Below are 23108 nucleotides of genomic sequence, written 5' to 3' on the forward strand. Positions count from 1 at the left end.
CATTATGTCATGTGACCTTGCAAACTATGACAGTCATATATGACTGTCATAGTTATGAAAAGAAATATATGAAAAGCAATACATACTATTCACTCTTATGTTTATCTTAGAAATACATTACCATCTTTAAATAGCTGGGGGCTCATATACATGTACACACACACACACACACATACAGGGGTTGGACAATGAAACTGAAACACCTGGTTTTAGACCACAATAATTTATTAGTATGGTGTAGGGCCTCCTTTTGCGGCCAATACAGCGTCAATTCGTCTTGGGAATGACATATACAAGTCCTGCACAGTGGTCAGAGGGATTTTAAGCCATTCTTCTTGCAGGATAGTGGCCAGGTCATGACGTGATGCTGGTGGAGGAAAACGTTTCCTGACTCGCTCCTCCAAAACACCCCAAAGTGGCTCAATAATATTTAGATCTGGTGACTGTGCAGGCCATGGGAGATGTTCAACTTCACTTTCATATTCATCAAACCAATCTTTCACCAGTCTTGCTGTGTGTATTGGTGCATTGTCATCCTGATACACAGCACCGCCTTCAGGATACAATGTTTGAACCATTGGATGCACATGGTCCTCCAGAATGGTTCGGTAGTCCTTGGCAGTGACGCGCCCATCTAGCACAAGTATTGGGCCAAGGGAATGCCATGATATGGCAGCCCAAACCATCACTGATCCACCCCCATGCTTCACTTTGGGCATGCAACAGTCTGGGTGGTACGCTTCTTTGGGGCTTCTCCACACCGTAACTCTCCCAGATGTGGGGAAAACAGTAAAGGTGGACTCATCAGAGAACAATACATGTTTCACATTGTCCACAGCCCAAGATTTGCGCTCCTTGCACCATTGAAACCGACGTTTGGCATTGGTACGAGTGACCAAAGATTTGGCTATAGCAGCCTGGCCGTGTATATTGACCCTGTGGAGCTCCTGATGGACAGTTTTGGTGGAAACAGGAGCGTTGAGGTGCACATTTAATTCTGCCGTGATTTGGGCAGCCGTGGTTTTATGTTTTTTGGATACAATCCGGGTTAGCACCCGAACATCCCTTTCAGACAGCTTCCTCTTGCCTCCACAGTTAATCCTGTTGGATGTGGTTCGTCCTTCTTGGTGGTATGCTGACATTACCCTGGATACCGTGGCTCTTGATACATCACAGAGACTTGCTGTCTTGGTCACAGATGCACCCGCAAGATGTGCACCAACAATCTGTCCTCTTTTGAACTCTGGTATGTCACCCATAATGTTGTGTGCATTGCAATATTTTGAGCAAAACTGTGCTCTTACCCTGCTAATTGGAGCTTCACACTCTGCTCTTACTGGTGCAATGTGCAATTGATGAAGATTGGCCACCAGGCTGGTCCAATTTAGCCATGAAACCTCCCACACTAAAATGACAGGTGTTTCAGTTTCATTGTCCAACCCCTGTATATATATATATATATATATATATATATATATATATATATATATATATATATATATATATATAAATATTCTCAAAAAACTATATATAGTTTTTTGAGAATATTTATTTACTGTTTATCTATTAGCATAACTTGTTCTTCAAATAGCCATTTAGATGATTGGGTGATGAATAAATGTGACTGCTGCCTGGGTCTTCTAGGTTCTTGTTTGTCTGCAGTGTTTATCTCCTGACATCAGACGGCTCACTGTGCGCCTTTCATCCTCGCTGAAGCTATTCAGCCTGGGATGAGCATCTTCCTACTCACGTATGTACCTTTGCAAGAGTTTACCTTCTTAGGATGCGGTGCAGTAGCGGGTGGACAGTAATAAACGCGCAGGTGTGTGGTGTCTGTCTGTAGGCAACCGAAACTGCAGGACGCACAGGCAGCACCGGGAAACCACATTTAACTACCAAATAACAAATGATTGCGTATTTATCGTAACAGGTTGCAACCCTGGATATACTAGAAGGACCTAATGAAGATTAGAGCCTAAAGACATTCTATTTGCAAAACAGAAAGGTCACGTAATGTTAGCTAACAAGCAAATTGACTAATGCTATCCTGGTCTATTAATTAACAACAAGAAAAGACAAAAACATGTCCCTCCATGACGTTCAATGAAGAATTTGTAGCCTTTGTCCAATTTTGAACGTGTTGTCAGTGAAAACTTGCTGGCATGTCATAGTGTTATATCCTAATACCGTATTTGTGGCAAATGTATTAGACTGTGTAAACTCCATCCACCGGAAGTAAAGATCCCCAGCATCGAGGCCGAACGGAAGTTGTGTGACATCATGTGAAAAGGGGTCTATACCAAATGAATAGCGGAGATGAAACAGTAAAGATAACAAGATTATTTTTTGTTGTGTGGATAAACTTAAAAAGATTGGCTCTTAGTACTTAAACAATTTATTTTCTGAAAAGAAATTACAGTCTTGTATCTTGAACGAATGTTTTTGACCTCAATGCTATGTATATTTGTGTAAAGATACTAAAATGATTTTTTATTGTTGATTTCACAGATTCAGTTATGTTAGATTTACTTCACCGCAGAATCATTTTTATCAGTGTAAAAAAGTACAGGCTCTGAAATGTACTCAAAGTAAGAAAGTAAAAGTAGTTCTTTGGAGGATGTTTCTACCTGCTATTTTTCCGTAAAGCTAACTGAACCCCATTATATATTATTGTAAGAATATAAAATAACACACGAGAATACAAATGTTATTCCAATCTAAATTTTAATTCTAATGACCGCACTGACCTGCTGCTGCTGCTCTGAGGTTTACTGCTCTGTGTGGATGAACTGAACTCACAAAGATGTAACCCAGTATTTCACAGCTATCTGAGCTGATCTCCATCCCCTACACTGACAGCATACAGGCTGTAGAAATGTTGGATTCAGTGAATGAATCTCAGCATCAGCAGCTTTGATTCAAACTCATCTCTGCTGCACTGATGTAACCTGTAACTCTGACCATGAACACAGCCTCTGTGCACCAACACAGAGCTTTACTGTAAATACAGTACAACAAGCTAACCTGTTTATTACGTACTAAACTGCAGTATTTTCATACAATCTTTGAATAACAAAAATTCAGCATACTTCAGTTTGTTTTGCAGTTCTTACCTTTAATTCTAACCTCTCTTTTTTCCTCTCCTGTCCTCTTTCTTACATCATTCTCCATCAGAGTGAACTTCTCTCTCTCTCGTTGCTCTCCCTGGAAATATAGTAGTTCTTCTTTTAGCTAGCAGACACACTGTGTGACAAACTGCACACACTTGCATTTACCTGACACACGTTACTCCCTTTATGCTCGCTCCTCTTCAGTAGCGCTAGCTAAGCTGTTTATGTCCCGCGAGCACAACTTACGGACTCGGTCCGGCCCGCTGATTATAGCACTATAAATGAATGGGTTACATAAATCATATGGGTTTGTGTATTTAAGCCCTTTGTATGCAGTAAGCCCCGGTGATGGAGGATTCGCCAGTACAACTGTCTCTTCTGTGTCATTATTCCTCCGTTTAGGCTCAGATCGTTTGATGTTTGACGGAAATGAAAACTTATGTCAGACGCGTTAAAAAGTAACGAGTCTGTTCTGAAAATGTAAGAAGCAGAAAGTACAGATACTTGTGTAAAAATGTAGGGAGTAAAAGTAAAAAGTAGTCAGAAAAATAAATACTCAGATACCTGAAAAATCTTCTTAAGTACAGCACTTCCTACCTCTGCTCACTGAAGCCTGTCCATACATCCATCCTCTCCTGCTTATCCTTTTCAGGGTGGGTGCTTTGGCTATACATTCATTAATACAAGTACACCATAGTACACCGTTTGAAGCGATTGTGCCGGAGTTGTGTCGAGGCTTCGAAACAATCTGAAACACATCTCTATAGTGACACTTTAGCTCATTCCACATCTGTATAATGACATTCTCTGAAACAATGAAACGCACAAGTGCTGAACAATTGCAAGCGAGGGTACTTATTACACCACACTATCAATAATTATGATCTGCACATGTTTTGGGAGAAACCGCCATCCAACAAAGCAAGAAAAACTCACTTGTCAAAGACCGCAAGCTGTGACTGTAAAGAATTGTGTTTTAATATGTGTTTCAGTTGCTTATTAATTCAGTGTAATGCACAACAAATAAAGTATGAAATAAAATATTTTGTAACAAGGCTGTTGTTCCTTGTGACGACAACACAGGTCTGGTGGATTTGAATGTCACCTACAAATCTACTTATGCTCATGGAAATTAAGGAAGGGAAACTCAAGAAACAACTGTCATATGTAAAGATTTTTATTCAAAAATATTATTTCCTCAGCTGTTTTGGAGCTCAGTCGACATCTTTTTTTGCTAATCACCTCTCCAGCTTTGGAAAAAATCCGTTCACATGGCACACTTGTGGCAGGGATGCAAAGATATTTTTTTGCTAATAAATAAAGGTGAGGATAAACAGCATGTCGTTCCTGCCAATAAATCAGTGGATCCTCTGGTTGTGGAAGAAATGCATCTGTTAGGTATTTCTTGACCTCTACTGTGGCATCAGCAGTTGCACTGTGGGTACTCTGCGTTTCCATAACCCAGCTGTCAAAAAGTTCCCACAAACTGTCTGTCGAAGGTTTTATGGCCGTGGTTGAAGCTGCCACTTCTTCTGCTGCTGCTGCTGCTGGTGCTGCTGGTGGTGGGCCTGCAGATGTTGATGGCTGTGGTTCTGAGTAAATTAAAACAATTTTAATGGTAGGATCAGCCAGTTAGTTATACAGTATAGGCATAGCAAACACATAATTTGCATTATTTCTGATATCACCTCATACAGTGAAATGAAAATAAACTGCTTACCGTCATTTGCTGGTACGATGGCTGAGCGCATCAGTGAAGCACACTCCAGAGTCAGGGTCCTCTCTGCTTCCTGGGCTTTCATCGGATTCCCAAAAGCTAGATTTTTAAACCTTGGGTCAAGCAATGTGGCCAAGGAAAACACCCGGAATGACTCGTATGTCCCACATCCAGTGTGAGGCCATCCTTCAAATGTGAGCCTAATGTAGAAAACAGGAACAAAACATAAAATATAAATAAAATTAACTGACATATCTTGATGGTTATGATCAATTATGCTCCACCTCCAAGGCTATCCTGTTACTGGAACTTACCTAGTTGTATAGCAGGCTCTAGTCCTACATGTTTAATTGTTGCTGGCAGTTTGTACTGCAGCATTCTGTACAGTGGGACCAGTTTTGATGCTGACACTCTCTGCTCCTCTGACATTTCTGTTGTTGCAAGCTTAAATGGTTGAAGGATGCATTGTTGAATGAGTCCATGTTCACAACTTGTCAGTGGAACAATATCACTGCTGAGATTGTAAAGTGCAGCACCCACAGGCTCACGTTGCTCATACAGCCGTTGCAGCATGTCAGATGTGCTGTTCCATCTTGTCCACCTCTTGAATCAGTTTTACTGGTGGTTTGCCCATCAAGCCCTGCATGTTCACCAGTTTGTCTTTGGCCTTGGTGCTGGATCTGAACAATCCAACTATTTTTCGGGCTTTGTTGCGGATTTCTAGCAGAGCAGGTGTCTGGTCGAGAGCCTTCTTTACAATAAGATTAAGAGTGCGCGCAAAGCAGGGAACATGGCGGAGGTTGAGTAACTGAACACTTAAAGCCATGTTTGCTGCGTTATCAGTGACAAGGCACTGAACTTTTGATGTTATTCCCCACTCAGCCATGAGCACACTTTCTGCCTCCATTATGTGCTCAGCTGTGTGGGACTGCTGAAACCTGGTCACCCCAAGCAGAACTGTTGCCATCTTTGTGTCACTTGTGATATAGTGGCAAGTCACACCAAGTTATCATCCATGTTTATGGAAGACCACATGTCAGCCATAAGACTACCAAAATCAGCCTTCTGTAGGTCTGCCTTCACTTTCTCCTTGGTGATCTTGAACTGCTCCTCCATCATTTCTTTGAGTGCTTTTCCTGATGGCAGGTTGTAGCTGGGGTCAAGCTTTTGGACAAAGGCCCTAAAACCTTCATCCTCCACAATAGTGAAGGGCTGCAAGTCCTTCACCACCAAATTCACCAGAGCCTCATCCAACTCTTTCTGTCTGCCTTTTAAAAGAGAACATAAAATCAATCCCAAAAGAGGAAATGTAGCGTAAAAGTAAGTGAATCTTAAAAAAACCACTTTGGGTATGAGGCTGTCACTTGGCCATACAACAGCATTGCCAAAATACGCTAAACAACCAAGCTGTGTTATAGGGAGTTTCTGTTCAGTGTGCTGTCACATTTCCATCTGAAAATAATATAGTCTTTGGGAACTACAGTTAATATTATGTCAAATACACACAGACACAAATATATTGTGCCTTTGGTGGTTTTTGCATAAATTCAGACAGGCAGGAAACATATTGATTCAATACAATTCTCATTTTTCAGCATTTGTTTGCTATTTCAGTGTTGACAATGGAGTCCTGTAATGTGGCTGAGATTTATCATTGTTTGGGCATTACTGAGTCCCATTTCAAACTGTGGCCATTCTCAGTGAGTTTTAATGCATTAAGGCTCAATCTGAATAATCTTTCAAACAATGCATACCTTGATTAGATGGCCCAGGAGCAGGCCTACGTACAGAGGGAACATTACCTCCCTCTGAACCCTCTAAAATAGCAGGATGGGCACTCCTCAAATGGCGCATCATAGAAGATGTATTATTGCAGTAGGCCAGCTGCTTAGCACAAATCATACACCTGCCTTTATTTGGTGTTTCCAAATGGAAATGCTCCCACACTACAGATCGGATCTCTTACAGGGATGTTCCATCTGAATCTATCTAGTCTATGTGACTACACCTGAAATTGCTGTACTGTCTCGTACCTATCTTTATCTCGCTGCTACTATCACTAACTACATTTTAAGCTGAATTAATTTAATGTAATCCTACCTGTCTGCTTTTAAGTAACCTATGAATAAATATTCTAACTCGACTAATCTATCACTCACTAAATCACGCTCTCAATTGCAATGTCACTATCAAATTCTTCCTCCTCTCTCAAAACCTCTCGCCTCATAAAAAAACCCTCGAAGTTTCGATGTGCTTGGGTTGACTTTTATGCTTCTGGAAGCGGGTGAGCCACCTATCAGAGCTACAGTGAAATGCACCAAAGCCTCGCTTTGCCACGGTCACGTGACATGGGTGTTTTGAACCAGGTTTCAAGGCAGTGTTTCGAAACATCTGCGCTGTGGAAGCTCGACACAGTATCGAAGCGTCCCATCTCTAGCAAGAGGTAAGTGAAGCAAAAATACCTGAGAAATCTTATTTTCTGCCATTGACCTTGTTTGAATATTATAACGAAGGAAATATTTCGTCACTGCACCGTTTTTACATTTGCCAGTATGTTTAATGATGCAGCCCACTGTTTACACTCCGTGTCTCATTTGTCTTATTTTCTAGTTATCTGGTGTTTAAATGTTAGGTGACAGGCTTGGCTTTGTTGTCAGTGCACTAAACAATAAATAGTTGTGATTTTCTGTCATATCAGCAGAGTTTCAGGAAAGATTCAAACGGTCCACGGCGCTGTTTGACGCGCTTTTTTTGAATTTGCTTGTGACACTTCCCGACAGCGCACCACGGTTGGTTTATCAAGGCCTCTGTAGCTACGCAGAGCTGCGTGTTATATTGTGAGATTCGTACTGCAGTCTCAAAATATAACACGCCGTTTCCCTGCGACCTACAGATGCAAACAAACATCAGAACATTATATTTTTATTATGTACAACATATTTGCAGACGCTCATTCTCTGTCCGATGGTGGGAGCGTCCTTACCAGTGTGTGCGCGCGCACTCGTATGTGTATGTACGTTTGAGCGACGCGTGACCCTGTAGAGACACAAATGACATGCTGTCCTAAGATAAATAGCAAGGCGATTTTTTTAAATTAAATAAAACGACATGTGCTTAATTTGCCTTGTTGTTTAATGCTGACCAAGAAGATGATTTGGTGAAGATATACATTATTTGTGGACTACCGTGGTTGGCAAGACAGCTGTGGTGCACCGCGGTGAAGTTAGTTTCAAGTTCAATATTGGATATTCAAGCTCCGTGGAGTTAGCGGCATCTAGCTCACAGTTCATCCGATTCAGGGACTCAGATTTCGGCCAGCCGCTCTCTCCCGCTCCCTCCTCTCACCCGCGGAGGTTCACTTAGGGACCATCAATAAATTTCCGATCCAAACACTCTTGAGAAACAAAAATAAATAAATTCCTTATCTTGTGACCCACTGACTCAAAATCTGTGTGAAATTGTTCTCCTACACTAGACAGATGAGGCACACTCATTTTCTTTTCATTTTAAGCCTTTTTACATTTTTTAGGATTTTTTTATAACCAAAAATTAAGATTTTTCTTCAATAGCTTCCAGGTCATGTGGCCCACTGACTCAAAATCTGTGTGAAATTGTTCTACTACACTAGACAGATAAGGCACACTCATTTTCTTTCCATTTTAAGCCTTTTTATATTTTTTAACAATTTTTTATGTAAAAAATTGAGATTTTTCTTCAATAGCTTCCAGGTCATGTGACCCACTGACTCGAAATCTGTGTGAAATTGTTTTGCTACACTAGACAGATAAGGCACACTCATTTTCTTTCCATTTAAAGCCTTTTTATATTTTTTAGCAATTTTTTATGTGAAAAATTGAGATTTTTCTTCAATAGCTTCCAGGTCATGTGACCCACTGACTCAAAATCTGTGTGAAATTGTTCTCCTACACTAGACAGATGAGGCACACTCATTTTCTTTTCATTTTAAGCCTTTTTAAATTTTTTAGGATTTTTTTATAGCCAAAAATTAAGATTTTTCTTCAATAGCTTCCAGGTCATGTGGCCCACTGACTCAAAATCTGTGTGAAATTGTTCTGCTACACTAGACAGATAAGGCACACTCATTTTCTTTCCATTTTAAGCCTTTTTATATTTTTTAGCAATTTTTTATGTGAAAAATTGAGATTTTTAGTCAATAGCTTCCAGGTCATGTGACCCACTGACTCAAAATCTTTGTGAAATTGTTCTCCTACACTAGACAGATGAGGCACACTCATTTTCTTTTCATTTTAAGCCTTTTTACATTTTTTAGGATTTTTTTATAGCCAAAAATTAAGATTTTTCTTCAATAGCTTCCAGATCATGTGGCCCACTGACTCAAAATCTGTGTGAAATTGTTCTGCTACACTAGACAGATAAGGCACACTCATTTTCTTTCCATTTTAAGCCTTTTTATATTTTTTAGCAATTTTTTATGTGAAAAATTGAGATTTTTCTTCAATAGCTTCCAGGTCATGTGACCCACTGACTCAAAATCTGTGTGAAATTGTTCTCCTACACTAGACAGATGAGGCACACTCATTTTCTTTTCATTTTAAGCCTTTTTACATTTTTTAGGATTTTTTTATAGCCAAAAATTAAGATTTTTCTTCAATAGCTTCCAGGTCATGTGGCCCACTGACTCAAAATCTGTGTGAAATTGTTCTGCTACACTAGACAGATAAGGCACACTCATTTTCTTTCCATTTTAAGCCTTTTTATATTTTTTAGCAATTTTTTATGTGAAAAATTGAGATTTTTCTTCAATAGCTTCCAGGTCATGTGACCCACTGACTCAAAATCTGTGTGTAATTATTCTGCTACATTAGACAGATAAGGCACACTCATTTTCTTTCCATTTTAAGCCTTTTTATTTTTTTTAGGATTTTTTATAGCCAAAAATTGAGATTTTTCTTCAATAGCTTCCAGGTCATGTGACCCACTGACTCAAAATCTGCGTGTAATTATTCTGCTACACTAGACAGATGAGGCACAGCCTTAATGCTATTGAAACAAAGTACAGTTTTATTTTCTACATATAATTTCAAATTATTTCTTTTGAAATACATTCAACAGGGTAGAAAGATTTTTTTATTACGTGCACAACAGACATTTCCAGCTGCCTCTCTTTGCCTTTTCATATTGGTTGCTTTTGATGTCTAGGCACAGGGCATGAAACCATTTGTCACACCTGTCGCACTGGATCTGTTAAAATATAACAGAAAACGTATATGTTTAGCGGTATAGTAATACAGTAAATACTCCTCTCCAGTCACACAGTAGGGTGTGTACTTGCTTGGCATATGTTATTTACGACTTTATCAGTACCTAGAGTTACTCTTTATTTATGCTTCAGATTTTCACATTGACAACTCATACTCTCACCCAGTCTGTCATTTGAGGTCCCGAAACTGGGGGCTTGTAGGCAGCACACATTGCACAGCAAGTCTGGTCATCGAACACTGTAATCAAATTAGGAAATAAACCAAATATTATGATGAATTGTATTATGAAGTTTATGTATGTATATACACACACACACACTGCTCCAAAAAATAAAGGGAACACTTAAACAACACAATATAACTCCAAGTAAATCAAACTTCTGTGAAATCAAATTGTCCACTTAGGAAGCAACACTGATTGACAATCAGTTTCACATGCTGTTGTACAAATGGAATAGACAACAGGTGGAAATTATTGGCAATTAGCAAGACACACTCAATAAATGAGTGGTTCTGCAGGTGGGGACCACAGACCACTTCTCAGTACCTATGCTTTCTGGCTGATGTTTTGGTCACTTTTGAATGTTGGTGGTGCTTTCACACTCGTGGTAGCATGAGACGGACTCTACAACCCACACAAGTGTCTCAGGTAGTGCAGCTCATCCAATGCGAGCTGTGGCAAGAAGGTTTGCTGTGTCTGTCAGCGTAGTGTCCAGAGGCTGGAGGCGCTACCAGGAGACAGGCCAGTACACCAGGAGACGTGGAGGAGGCTGTAGGAGGGCAACAACCCAGCAGCAGGACCGCTACCTCTGCCTTTGTGCAAGGAGGAACAGGAGGAGCACTGCCAGAGCCCTGCAAAATGACCTCCAACAGGCCACAAATGTGCATGTGTTTGCACAAACGGTTAGAAACCGACTCCATGAGGATGGTAAGAGGGCCCGACATCCACAGATGGGGGTTGTGCTCACAGCCCAACAACGTGCAAGACGCTTGTTATTTGCCAGAGAACACCAGGATTGGCAAATTCGCCACTGGCGCCCTGTGCTCTTCACAGATGAAAGCAGGTTCACACTGAGCACATGTGACAGACGTGACAGAGTCTGGAGACGCCATGGAGAGCGATCTGCTGCCTGCAAAATCCTTCAGCATGACCGGTTTGGCAGTGGGTCAGTAATGGTGTGGGGTGGCATTTCTTTGGAGGGCTGCACAGCCCTCCATGTGCTCGCCAGAGGTAGCATGACTGCCATTAGGTACCGAGATGAGATCCTCAGACCCCTTGTGAGATGCTGGTGCGGTTGGCCCTGGGTTCCTCCTAATGCAGGACAATGCTAGACCTCATGTGGCTGGAGTGTGTCAGCAGTTCCTGCAAGATGAAGGCATTGAAGCTATGGACTGGCCCACACGTTCCCCAGACCTGAATCCAATTGAGCACATCTGGGACATCATGTCTCGCTCCATCCACCAACGTCACATTGCACCACAGACTGTCCAAGAGTTGGCGGATGCTTTAGTCCAGGTCTGGGAGGAGATCCCTCAGGACACCATCCGCCACCTCATCAGGAGCATGCCCAGGTGTTGTAGGGAGGTCATACAGGCACGTGGAGGCCACACACAATACTGAGCCTCATTTTGACTTGTGTTAAGGACATTAAATCAGTTGGATCAGCCTGTAGTGTGTTTTTTCACTTTAATTTTGTGTGTGACTCCAAATCCAGGCCTCCACTGGTTAATAAATTTGATTTGCATTGATGATTTTTGCGTGATTTTTGTTGTCAGCACATTCAACTCTTTACAGAACAAAGTATTCAATGAGAATATTTCACTCATTCAGATCTAGGATGTTTCCCTTTATTTTTTTGAGCTATGTGTGTGTGTGTGTGTGTATATATATATATATATATATATATATATATATATATATATATATATATATATATATTATAGGGTACATATTATTTACCTGATGCTTCAAGGATATGAAGAGCCAGAGCTTTTCTTTCATCTTTCATTGCCTTTTTGGTGGTGTCAAATTCCACATCTGGCATAAGAGGAAAGGCCTCCATCAGTGCTTTCGCCATCTAAAGAAACAACACTGCTTTGAAAGACATTGTTTTTCATGGCATAATAATGCAACAGACCCTAACAGTTACATCTGGACACACATTATATAAGGCATCCACAAATACTCAAATGTATAAATACATTTAGAAGATGCAAAAAGAACTGTCACTGCAAAGACTGTGGCATGTTGCACTGATCCCTGTTCTGTTTTTTCCCTACAGGATCCATTGTGCAATACTGACTTAAGACTTACCAAAATCTAGAAAATACATGCAGTCTAGACAAACTGTTATTTGATTGTAATTTACATTTCCCTATGATATTTTCACGTTCACACCTTCCATACTTGCACAAAACAAAACATTAACTCTTCAATGTACTTTCACTACAATGACTCCGCAGCTGCTTCCATCTTGTTGAATGGGGTGTCTCATAGCCCCCCCTTTCCATCGGATCCCAACCCAATCTGTTTTCCCATGGCATGTCCTTCTCATCTTGAAGTATTCCCTGGATAACAAATGAAATGATTTGTATAAGAGCAATTGTATTTTGTAATTCCATTCATGACAACTGATGCCCCCCTCTTATGCTATCAGCTTCTCAAAATAACAACCACTTTAGTTTTAGGGATATTCAATAAAAGCTATGTGATTACTTTGCAAGTTATCTTTTTATTTATAAAATAACTTTAGACATGTATTAAAGCTTGAATTACTGTATTCTTTTAGCTGCATTTTTGGAGTCCTCGAGCTCTGATGACAGTTGTGCAGGATCCATTAGGAATACTGTGCTGGCATTTGTATTGATGTACTGAAAGACACCAACAAAGGAAAAGTAACATAACAGGGAACAATGTTGTTGAAACTTATGTCAATATGGCTGGCTGTAATCCTACCAGAAAATATATATATTCATTTCATGTAAGGAAAAACCACAAACCAGCAACTTCCAGTGGTTGTTGTTCACCAGCACAAAAGATAGAACTGCTTCATAGTTGTCAAAGTTCACCTAGAATAGCATTGATATATATTTTAAGAAGCCATGTCAAATGCTGAAGACAAATTTTAAGCTCATATCTCAACTTTAATCTTTACACACATGTAAATAATTTCTTTTAGTGACAAGTACACTTTCTGTCAAAAAGGTGTTTCATTGGAAGACCATGCTGCATAATGTGCTCTACATATCGTCCTTGTAAAGAGGAAAACATTTTGGAGATGAACTCTGCTGGTCTGAGGTACTTCTTCTTTCCCAGGATGTTTCGTTTCACCAAACCAAACCATAGCTCCACATGGCAGTTTGTTTCTCTGGTTTTGCAAGTTTTGTTTGTTTCACCATTTGTTGGTGTCTCATGTCGTGTCAGATCTCCAAGCAACAAACCACTCCACAGTGGGATGATCCCCATGTAGTTTTTCAGCAGAACATCAATTATACCAGGACAAAAGTAATGGTTTTTAATGTTGGCTGAATCATCAGACAGAAAGTCACACTCTGCTTGGTCCCGTATCACTTGAAAAGTATGTGTGAAAGGTGACGTTCCAACAATGCTATTACTTTTATCAGTGATCATTTCCTCAGCTTCTGATACATATTGACTTTCTCCATCCTTGTTTTTCTTGCTTTGCGAAATGCAGCTGTCAAGGTAGGTTTGGCTTGTTTTTACCAAATGGGTACATTCTTTTGCATCAAAGAGAACACACATGTTATAAAACACCTCAATGGCGAGCTGCATACTTTGGCAGTTGAGTAGGTATGCAAAGCAGAATGTTGCATACTCCTGTATGCCTCGGTCTGATGTTTTTCTGCCAAATGCTTGTGTCACAGCCTTAACTATATGGGTAGAGCACAGATGCAACACAGTGAAGTTTGTCATACCAGTAGTGCGTCCATGCACAATGTTAAATGCTCTGGCAAGGTACACAGAAATATCTTCCTTGTTGAAAGATATAAGCACGCTATTAATCAGAGCCCAACTGTAGTCTGTCTCAACCTGTGAAATTTGTATTTTTGTTTTGTGTGACAGTTTCCTTTTGAATTCCATTAGCCAGTGAGAAATGGAAGGAATACTATGGCTGTTGGTGATCAGTTCCGTGACAGGCAAAGGAGGTTTATCCTTGCCCATGCCTGGCAAAACTAAAGCATAATATAAAACTTGCTTGTCTTGGTCTGGGATTTTCTGCACTACGCTGCCTGTTGCATCAAGGTGGAGGGTAACAGGTGATGACTGCCTTAGATGTTGTGCCAAAATCCTTAATCCAGTGTCTGTGTATAGGTGTACTGCAAATGGATCTATTTGAAGGTGCTGAAAGTAACCTTTTGATGATGCTTGAGAACTTGTTTCTTTAATTACTTTTTGAGTTAACATGAGTTCAAGCATAATGTCATCATGGAGCCTTGTACTCTTATTCAACTCGGATGATATTTTTTTCAGTACATCTTTGGTTAGGCTTTTTGTCATGTTCCCGGCCATAATTTGTTCAGTGGGTGTTTGCTTCAACATTGAGTAATAGTAATGGCTGACACCATCTGCCAAAGCTTTGCCAATCTTACCTCTTCTCAGGTATTTAGCTGGCCTGAATCGTCTATGTTTCTTATGGTGTGTGACCTCACCAAAGCGTTTCACTGTAAAACAGATTTTTTTGTCTTCTGATTTGGGAATCATTTTCTTTCTAAAAGTGTACATTGCATTGCATCCATGAAAAGTGCATTTTGCGGCAGCATGAAAAAATGGTGACTTCTTCTTACGACTGTTGTCCATTTTCACATGCTGGTACTTAAAAGAAAGTGTACAGCATGGATTCTTTTCCATGAACTGATGGTACAGTGTGTCAGTCCAAGGGGGACGTAGTTGACTCCCCCCATGTTTTGGTTTTATTTTCGTCCACTGTTTCCTTGTTATCATAATTTTGAATTTTTTAGGCCCTGCATTGCACTCTCTGTAGTCACTTTGGTTGTCTTTATCTGGTTGTCCTTTTCTGTCCCTTGTTTTCATTGGTTTTCTCTTTGATTTTGTGCCTTTTCCGTCCTCTGTTCTGTTCTCTGTTCCATCATCTATGTCCTCTGTTCTGTTCTCTGTTCCATCATCTATGTCCTCTGTTCGTTTCTCTCTTCCATCATCTATATCCTCTGTTCTGTTCTCTGTTCCATCATCTATGTCCTCTGTTCCATCATCTATGTCCTCTGTTCTGTTCTCTGTTCCATCATCTATGTCCTCTGTTCTGTTCTCTGTTCCATCATCTATGTCCTCTGTTCGTTTCTCTCTTCCATCATCTATGTCCTCTGTTCTGTTCTCTGTTCCATCATCTATGTCCTCTGTTCTGTTCTCTGTTCCATCATCTATGTCCTCTGTTCTGTTCTCTGTTCCATCATCTATGTCCTCTGTTCTGTTCTCTGTTCCATCATCTATGTCCTCTGTTCGTTTCTCTGTTCCATCATCTATGTCCTCTGTTCGTTTCTCTCTTCCATCATCTATGTCCTCTGTTCGTTTCTCTCTTCCATCATCTATGTCCTCTGTTCGTTTCTCTCTTCCATCATCTATGTCCTCTGTTCTGTTCTCTGTTCCATCATCTATGTCCTCTGTTCTGTTCTCTCTTCCATCATCTATGTCCTCTGTTCTGTTCTCTCTTCCATCATCTATGTCCTCTGTTCGTTTCTCTCTTCCATCATCTATGTCCTCTGTTCGTTTCTCTCTTCCATCATCTATGTCCTCTGTTCTGTTCTCTGTTCCATCATCTATGTCCTCTGTTCTGTTCTCTGTTCCATCATCTATGTCCTCTGTTCTGTTCTCTCTTCCATCATCTATGTCCTCTGTTCTGTCCTCTGTTCCATCATCTATGTCCTCTGTTCTGTTCTCTCTTCCATCATCTATGTCCTCTGTTCTGTCCTCTGTTCCATCATCTATGTCCTCTGTTCTGTTCTCTGTTCCATCATCTATGTCCTCTGTTCTGTCCTCTGTTCCATCATCTATGTCCTCTGTTCTGTCCTCTGTTCCATCATCTATGTCCTCTGTTCTGTCCTCTGTTCCATCATCTATGTCCTCTGTTCTGTTCTCTGTTCCATCATCTATGTCCTCTGTTCTGTCCTCTGTTCCATCATCTATGTCCTCTGTTCTGTCCTCTGTTCCATCATCTATGTCCTCTGTTCTGTTCTCTCTTCCATCATCTGTGTCCTCTGTTCTGTCCTCGTTTCCTGTCTGCTGTTCTGACTGTGGCTGGTTTTGATGGATTTCTGTTTTGCCCTGTGACTGGTCCCTGTCCTCACTGGTATGTTGTCCTGTATAGTCAGAGGAAACTTCTTGTCCTGTACTACTCTTTACTTCATTTTTTTTTCTCACTGACTCTGTTTGTAATGGAGCCCTTAACATTGCCCTCGTCACTGATTTCTCTACCTACCGAGGAACATATCCGAAATGAAATGTTATTAGGTTCAGATTTTTGTTTTACACACATACGTACAGTAAAACACAAGTATACAGAGCCCCTAAAGGAACAGTGAAGAAAAAAGAGGGACATTGAAGGATAACATCTAAAATACATTTTTCGTGCGCACTAGATATTTTATCGTGCACATCACATACTATCTCGTACTTAGCTGATCTCGTGCGCATGAGATACTATCTGGTGTGCACGAGAAATTTTTTTTTTATTATTATTATTTTTATTCTTCAGTGTCCCTTTAGGGGCTAGTAAAAATCAAAATACAAGCTAATAAAATGTAACATTACCTGCATTAAGCACCTTTGTCCGAATTCCTTGTCGATCTGCAGACCATATGACCTTCAGCCACTTAAAAATAACTTTTCTCATTTGTTTTAAACAGAGCAATAACAAGAGATAACCACTGTTCATGAGTTACAACTTCCTCACTAAAACCCAAAGAAATACAACACTGAGTAATGGCATGTACACCCCCAGCTTTTTGCCAAAGGTTTATGTTTTTAAGACTCTGTCCTTTTCTAAAACGACCCATTATTAGTAACAGTGGAAAAATGCTTTGCCAAATGCTAGTTTTTACTTCCACGCTTTTCTCTGTCCTTGGAAATAAATCATCATTGTTGTGATGGTTTGAGTTAGAGCCACCTAGTGTTAAGTATTTGTACTACATGTCACTTCAAATTACTGTAGTTTTCGTCTATCATCATGGCAGTAATGTGAATTTTTAAAACTTTATTAAGAGACTGTGTTAGAATAATTTGACAGTATTATGTCACTGGGTCACATGACCTGGAAGCTATTGAAGAAAAATCTCAATTTTTCACATAAAAAATTGCTAAAAAATATAAAAAGGCTTAAAATGAAAAGAAAATGAGTGTGCCTCATCTGTCTAGTGTAGGAGAACAATTTCACACAGATTTTGAGTCAGTGGGTCACATGACCTGGAAGCTATTGAAGAAAAATCTCAATTTTTGGCTATAAAAAATCCTAAAAAAAATAAAAAGGCTTAAAATGGAAAGAAAATGAGTGTGCCTCATCTGTCTGGTGTAGGAGAACAATTTCACACAGATTTTGAGTCAGTGGGTCACATGACCTGGAAGCTATTGAAGAAAAATCTCAATTTTTCACATAAAAAATTGCTAAAAAATATAAAAAGGCTTAAAATGAAAAGAAAATGAGTGTGCCTCATCTGTCTAGTGTAGGAGAACAATTTCACACAGATTTTGAGTCAGTGGGTCACATGACCTGGAAGCTATTGAAGAAAAATCTCAATTTTTCACATAAAAAATTGCTAAAAATATAAAAAGGCTTAAAATGGAAAGAAAATGAGTGTGCCTCATCTGTCTAGTGTAGTAGAACAATTTCACACAGATTTTGAGTCAGTGGGTCACATGACCTGGAAGCTATTGAAGAAAAATCTCAATTTTTTACATAAAAAATTGTTAAAAAATATAAAAAGGCTTAAAATGGAAAGAAAATGAGTGTGCCTCATCTGTCTAGTGTAGTAGAACAATTTCACACAGATTTTGAGTCAGTGGGTCACATGACCTGGAAGCTATTGAAGAAAAATCTAAATTTTTGGCTATAAAAAATCCTAAAAAAAATATAAAAAGGCTTAAAATGGAAAGAAAATGAGTGTGCCTCATCTGTCTAGTGTAGCAGAACAATTTCACACAGATTTTGAGTCAGTGGGTCACAAGATAAGGAATTTATTTATTTTTGTTTCTCAAGAGTGTTTGGATCGGAAATTCATTGATGGTCCCTAAGTGAACCTCCGCGGGTGAGAGGAGGGAGCGGGAGAGAGCGGCTGGCCGAAATCTGAGTCCCTGAATCGGATCAACTGTGAGCTAGATGCCGCTAACTCCACGGAGCTTGAATATCCAATATCCAACTTGAAACTAACTTCCCCGCGGTCTGTGGCGCAGCTGTGTCTGAGAGAATGAGCCTTGAGGCGACTGTTTGTTGTGATTTGGCGCTATATAAATAAAATTGAATTGAATTGAATTGAAGTTTACTAGTGATTGCTGACTAAATGGAACTCTTTTTTGTTGTTGTTGTTTTTTGGTCTAATTTATGTGCACATGTAGACCTAAAGGGCACCAGGGTCATTGTCATATTGGTAAGACACATTAACACTTGAAAGGTAGTCCTAATAAATGTTCATTGTTTATTGTGTACTTGGCTAGTTTAATATTCCTTGTTTAATCTGTTCCCACAGGATCAAATCATTGCAGACAACACTGACTTCTCTACTGGTATTTAAGCAGTATTTCAAACTGGACAATCCACAAGTAAGAACACAATCTTTGTTTAAGTGTTTAAAAGTAATTAGTCTATAGTTTAAGTTTTTTTATTTGTTTCATATGCACACACAAATTTGGCATCTAGGCTAACTGAATTCCTATCTTTAATGTCTGTAGAAAAAGCATAAACAACCCTAACAAAGCACATCCTCGCTTCAAAATAAAAAGAGCCGGACGAGCTGACGTGAACTTTCTTCCCAACTTTCCCCAAGAATAAAACCAGACCAGCGTGGTATCACAAATGTCAGCCTACGTAACCAGTTCTATGCTGATCTTGACAAACTCACACCTAGGCTGTTGGCTTTGTAGCAGTACAGAAAAAAGGCAGCACGCACTGGCAAGATATCAGACGCACTGCGTGATGAGATCCAGGTTCATTCTAATTAAGCTCCTAAGGATAGCTGTGTTTAAATTTGTTAGAGTCATCATCAAAATAAATATTGTGTGCAATATAATCACCCAAAACATGCTGACTTGCTTTAAGTTACATTTAGTTATAGACACAGAACAACAATTTACTGTCACTGACGGATTTTAGAAAATGTTGAGTTAATTTTCCTGTAACATACATGTGTTTTTGGCTTAGGGTCATTTTTTTAAGATAAGATAAGATAAGATAAAACTTTAATGATCCCACGACGGGGAAATTTGTGCATTACAGCAGCTCAATACAGAGAAAAAATGAAAAGGATGAGTAAGAACAAATAACTAAACTAAAAACTAAAATAGAATAGAATAAAATAAAATAGCTCCACTAGGAAAATAAGGCTTCAGCATGGCACAGCCATGTCAGTCATTTTGTCCAAAAGCATGAACGCTTTTTGTCATTTTACTTTTTGCTTTTCTTTCAAGCAGTTTCCAGATGTTTGCATGAAATGTTTGGCGGTCCTTCATGCCCACCCTGTATACCTGTGTGAAGCGGACCCACACTTCCTGAAGACATAGAACGTTAGTATCTATAGTTTGGCAGAAATGTTAATATTTCCAACAATCTACTGAACCCTGTGTGTAGGGAGTGTATGTAGGTGTACATGGAATTAGAGTATTTGCCTGTAGGTGTATTTGGATATGCCTGCACATTATACATACAGTACATGGTAGATACCATCCTGGGTGTATTTTTATTATTTAGTTAACACTTGTACAATATTTACTAGGGATGTTCCTGGCAACTAATTTTATAGTTGACTAAATAAGGGGGGAAATATTAGACTAACCAATTAGTCTAAAACTAATAAAGACTCAGATATCAGTTACATTTTAGGTCGGTTTAAATGCACAATGTCAAAAACTGTCTAAACAAAGACATTTGAGGCCATTAACCATATTCTTCAATAATGACTCACATTTTAAATGCTGCTTAACTGTGTGGCATTGCACATTATGAACACTGCAGTTATACTTTACACAGAAAACAAAGGGAAAAAAAATTGTTAAATCTATGAAAACGCATTACTGCAGACGATGTTTATGCTTCATTTAAAATATGAGAAAAAACACCATAAAAATGCATAAATTGTGCCGCACATTATGAACTGTGCTCATTATACAATTCATGACAGGCATATCAATAAAAGTTAAAATCTAAAATGCTAATAAAACAATACAGTACAAACATCCATCCATCTATTTTTTTCCTAATAATCCTCGTAATGTACTGGGGTCATTTTTTAACCCCCAAAGCAATCTATTGTTATCAAAATATGTTTTGTATTCATCAAATGATCTGAAAATAAGAGGGGCTGTTTGATACTGTGTGCTTTATGATTAGAATCAGTTTGAAGCAATTTGATTGAATTTTTTGTTTTTATTGAATTTAATAACATCTGTTGTAATATGGGGTCAAAAATGACAGTCAACCCATGCAGGGTCATTTTGACCCCAGAGGGCAATAGTTGTAAGGCATCCTGAGCAGTGGAGCTCAGACCTCCCTCTCCCTCAGCCTCCTCCAGCTTGGATCTGATTCAGACTTTAGCGCAGAAAGCACATTTTCCCTCCTGGGTCCCACTCTTTGCTGTAATCAGTTTGGTTTTTTTGGTTTTTTTCCCCAAGGTGCAAACACATTTGTCCCTCTAGTTTTTTGTTTCTTTGTACAAACTTGGGGGAAGTAGTTGGAAATGCATGGAAGGTGTGCTTCAGGTTATATTGTAGAACTTCAAAAATAACTAACAATATTAGACCTAATATAAATATCAGACCAAGATGAATAGAGTTATGACATTTTTCTGTAAGGATGTCAGGGCTGCAGCTCAATCTGGTGACAGATCGCTGCGCAACATTTAGGACAAACATTTAAGGCACCAAGTATCAGTTAAAATCTACGTCTGGTACAGACTAGTGACAATGTCGACAATTAGTCGACTAATCGCAGACATCTCTATTATTTACTTTATCTGTTAATATGCTGTAGTTACAGGTTTTAATTACCTGTGAAATACTCATATGTAATATCTGCCTTCAAGGCAAACTTACAGTTGGACCCTTTCCTTTGTGCCTTTTTCAGGTGCAGAAGACAGATGATCATCAACACTCCTGTTGTGCTTGTAACAGCGGTGAACCTGTGTTGTACAAGTCCAGTTAACATCACTCCTGCAAGCACTGCCATGGTGGTGGAAGATGATCATGTAAAAAGCAAAATCCCCATGTGGACTGATGCATTGCATTTGGACTGCCCAAGGAAACCTGTTCACACTTTTACCTTCATTCAGAAGATCCTGATGGGTCTGATGGCAAAGAATTGAAACCTTGACTTCTCAGTCTAAATAATGAACAGTTTCTAACAGAGTAAGTAATGTTTCATGCAACTGTTCTGTTGTTTACATGCATGTACACCTGCAAATATGTTTGTTGTTTCAAGTTCCATAACTTGACAGTATGTTGAATGCATCATTGGACTTTAATGAAACAGTTTACATTTGATACATAAGTTTATTAATATTTCCTGCTCTTCAAATATGTACTCGGCTCAAATTTGCACAGTTTCCAAAAGAAACGGATAAAGAGAGATCCTTTGTGTTTAAATTATTTCTTATTTTGATAAGTTTATTTTCTATCAAGTCTTATTTATTTTTTTCAGTCTCAATGTATTTTACACAACCAGACCTCATGTTCTCTGTCACACACATACAGCTACACTTGCACTCCTACAGTTCACAATCATCCACATTCATCCACGGGTTTCTGGAAGAGCACACGTAGGCTGCCATGACAGACTGCTACTTCAGGTGTACGGTTTTATACTTCCGGTTACCCAAAGTTACAGCCAGAGTTAATGACAAAATTCGGTTACTTTGTGCTGTAACGGGCGGCTTTATTAGTTGGAACATGAACTCGGATTCAACTTGTGCTGTTGTCGGTTGTCACTACATCAGTCTGTACATTTTTTCAAATTATTTTATTCTGTAAATTTGTTCTATTTCCCCCAAATTATACTACCCAGTTGCACATCCTATTACCGTATTTTTTCCTTATGTTTCAAGTTTTCCTTTAATGTACAGCCTCTTATTTTTTTACGTTATTTTATTTATAGTGTGACACTACAGTATACAGCCTACACAAAGCTTAAACAATGCGTGCCTTCATGTAAACACGTAGCAGTTAGCAAGATGACAGCTGCGTGTCTCCTCGATCACAGCCTTCAGCCAGTCCAGTGTTTCTGTTTCAGTGATCTGAACACTCTGATATCCAGATCAGTGATTTACCTTCCACAGAATAGCTGCAGCATCACTACATGATTTCCCTAATCAGGAACAGCTGACTGTCTCCACCGCTCCACTTTCCCTTAGCATGACCCATGCTAAGTGCTTAGCTTGGCCGATGCTCTGGCTCGGCTCTACAGCTGCTTTAAGGAAAACAACGTTGCCTTGTTTGTTCAGCATTACTTTATTGATTTTATTGCTTTGAAGGTAATCTGCTGCTCTTATAATTACGTGATTCCTCGCCATCAACAAGGTAACTGATAATGTGGATGTAGCTGACTTCGGGCCATAATTTCATGTCATTTACACAAGTGACGGTGAGACACTGTTACCTCGCTGCTTTTTAAAACATCCTTGCAATGTATCCACCTCCCATGTTGTACCATTTAGGCCAGGAGAAAGAAACTGCAGTGTCAAAATGTTTAAATAAACGGCAAGTGTGTAAGCCCGCAACCGTGAACAACAGCGCAAACGGAAGTAAACTACCGGCTTCCGCTATGAATTATGGGTAATGGCGCAAAGTCAGGAATACTGTGTATCCAC

General features: G+C 39.4%; 2 long non-coding RNA genes across 2 annotated transcripts; one reads left to right on the forward strand and one right to left on the reverse strand.

Annotated features, from left to right (window-relative positions):
- The first annotated feature begins 7201 nt into the window (after positions 1 to 7201).
- Positions 7202 to 22118, forward strand: LOC115796713 (uncharacterized). The gene is made up of 5 exons (XR_004021324.1): positions 7202 to 7270; positions 18652 to 18683; positions 18783 to 18855; positions 19723 to 19815; positions 21371 to 22118. It is a non-coding gene; the product is annotated as an uncharacterized LOC115796713 (long non-coding RNA).
- LOC115796712 (uncharacterized) lies at positions 12531 to 13140 on the reverse strand. Its single transcript, XR_004021323.1, has 3 exons — positions 13071 to 13140; positions 12847 to 12941; positions 12531 to 12638 (listed from the first exon to the last, which is right to left on the reverse strand). It is a non-coding gene; the product is annotated as an uncharacterized LOC115796712 (long non-coding RNA).
- Positions 22119 to 23108: the final 990 nt, after the last annotated feature.

Source organism: Archocentrus centrarchus, chromosome 18 (genome assembly GCF_007364275.1).
Source record: "Archocentrus centrarchus isolate MPI-CPG fArcCen1 chromosome 18, fArcCen1, whole genome shotgun sequence".
NCBI lineage: Eukaryota > Metazoa > Chordata > Actinopteri > Cichliformes > Cichlidae > Archocentrus > Archocentrus centrarchus.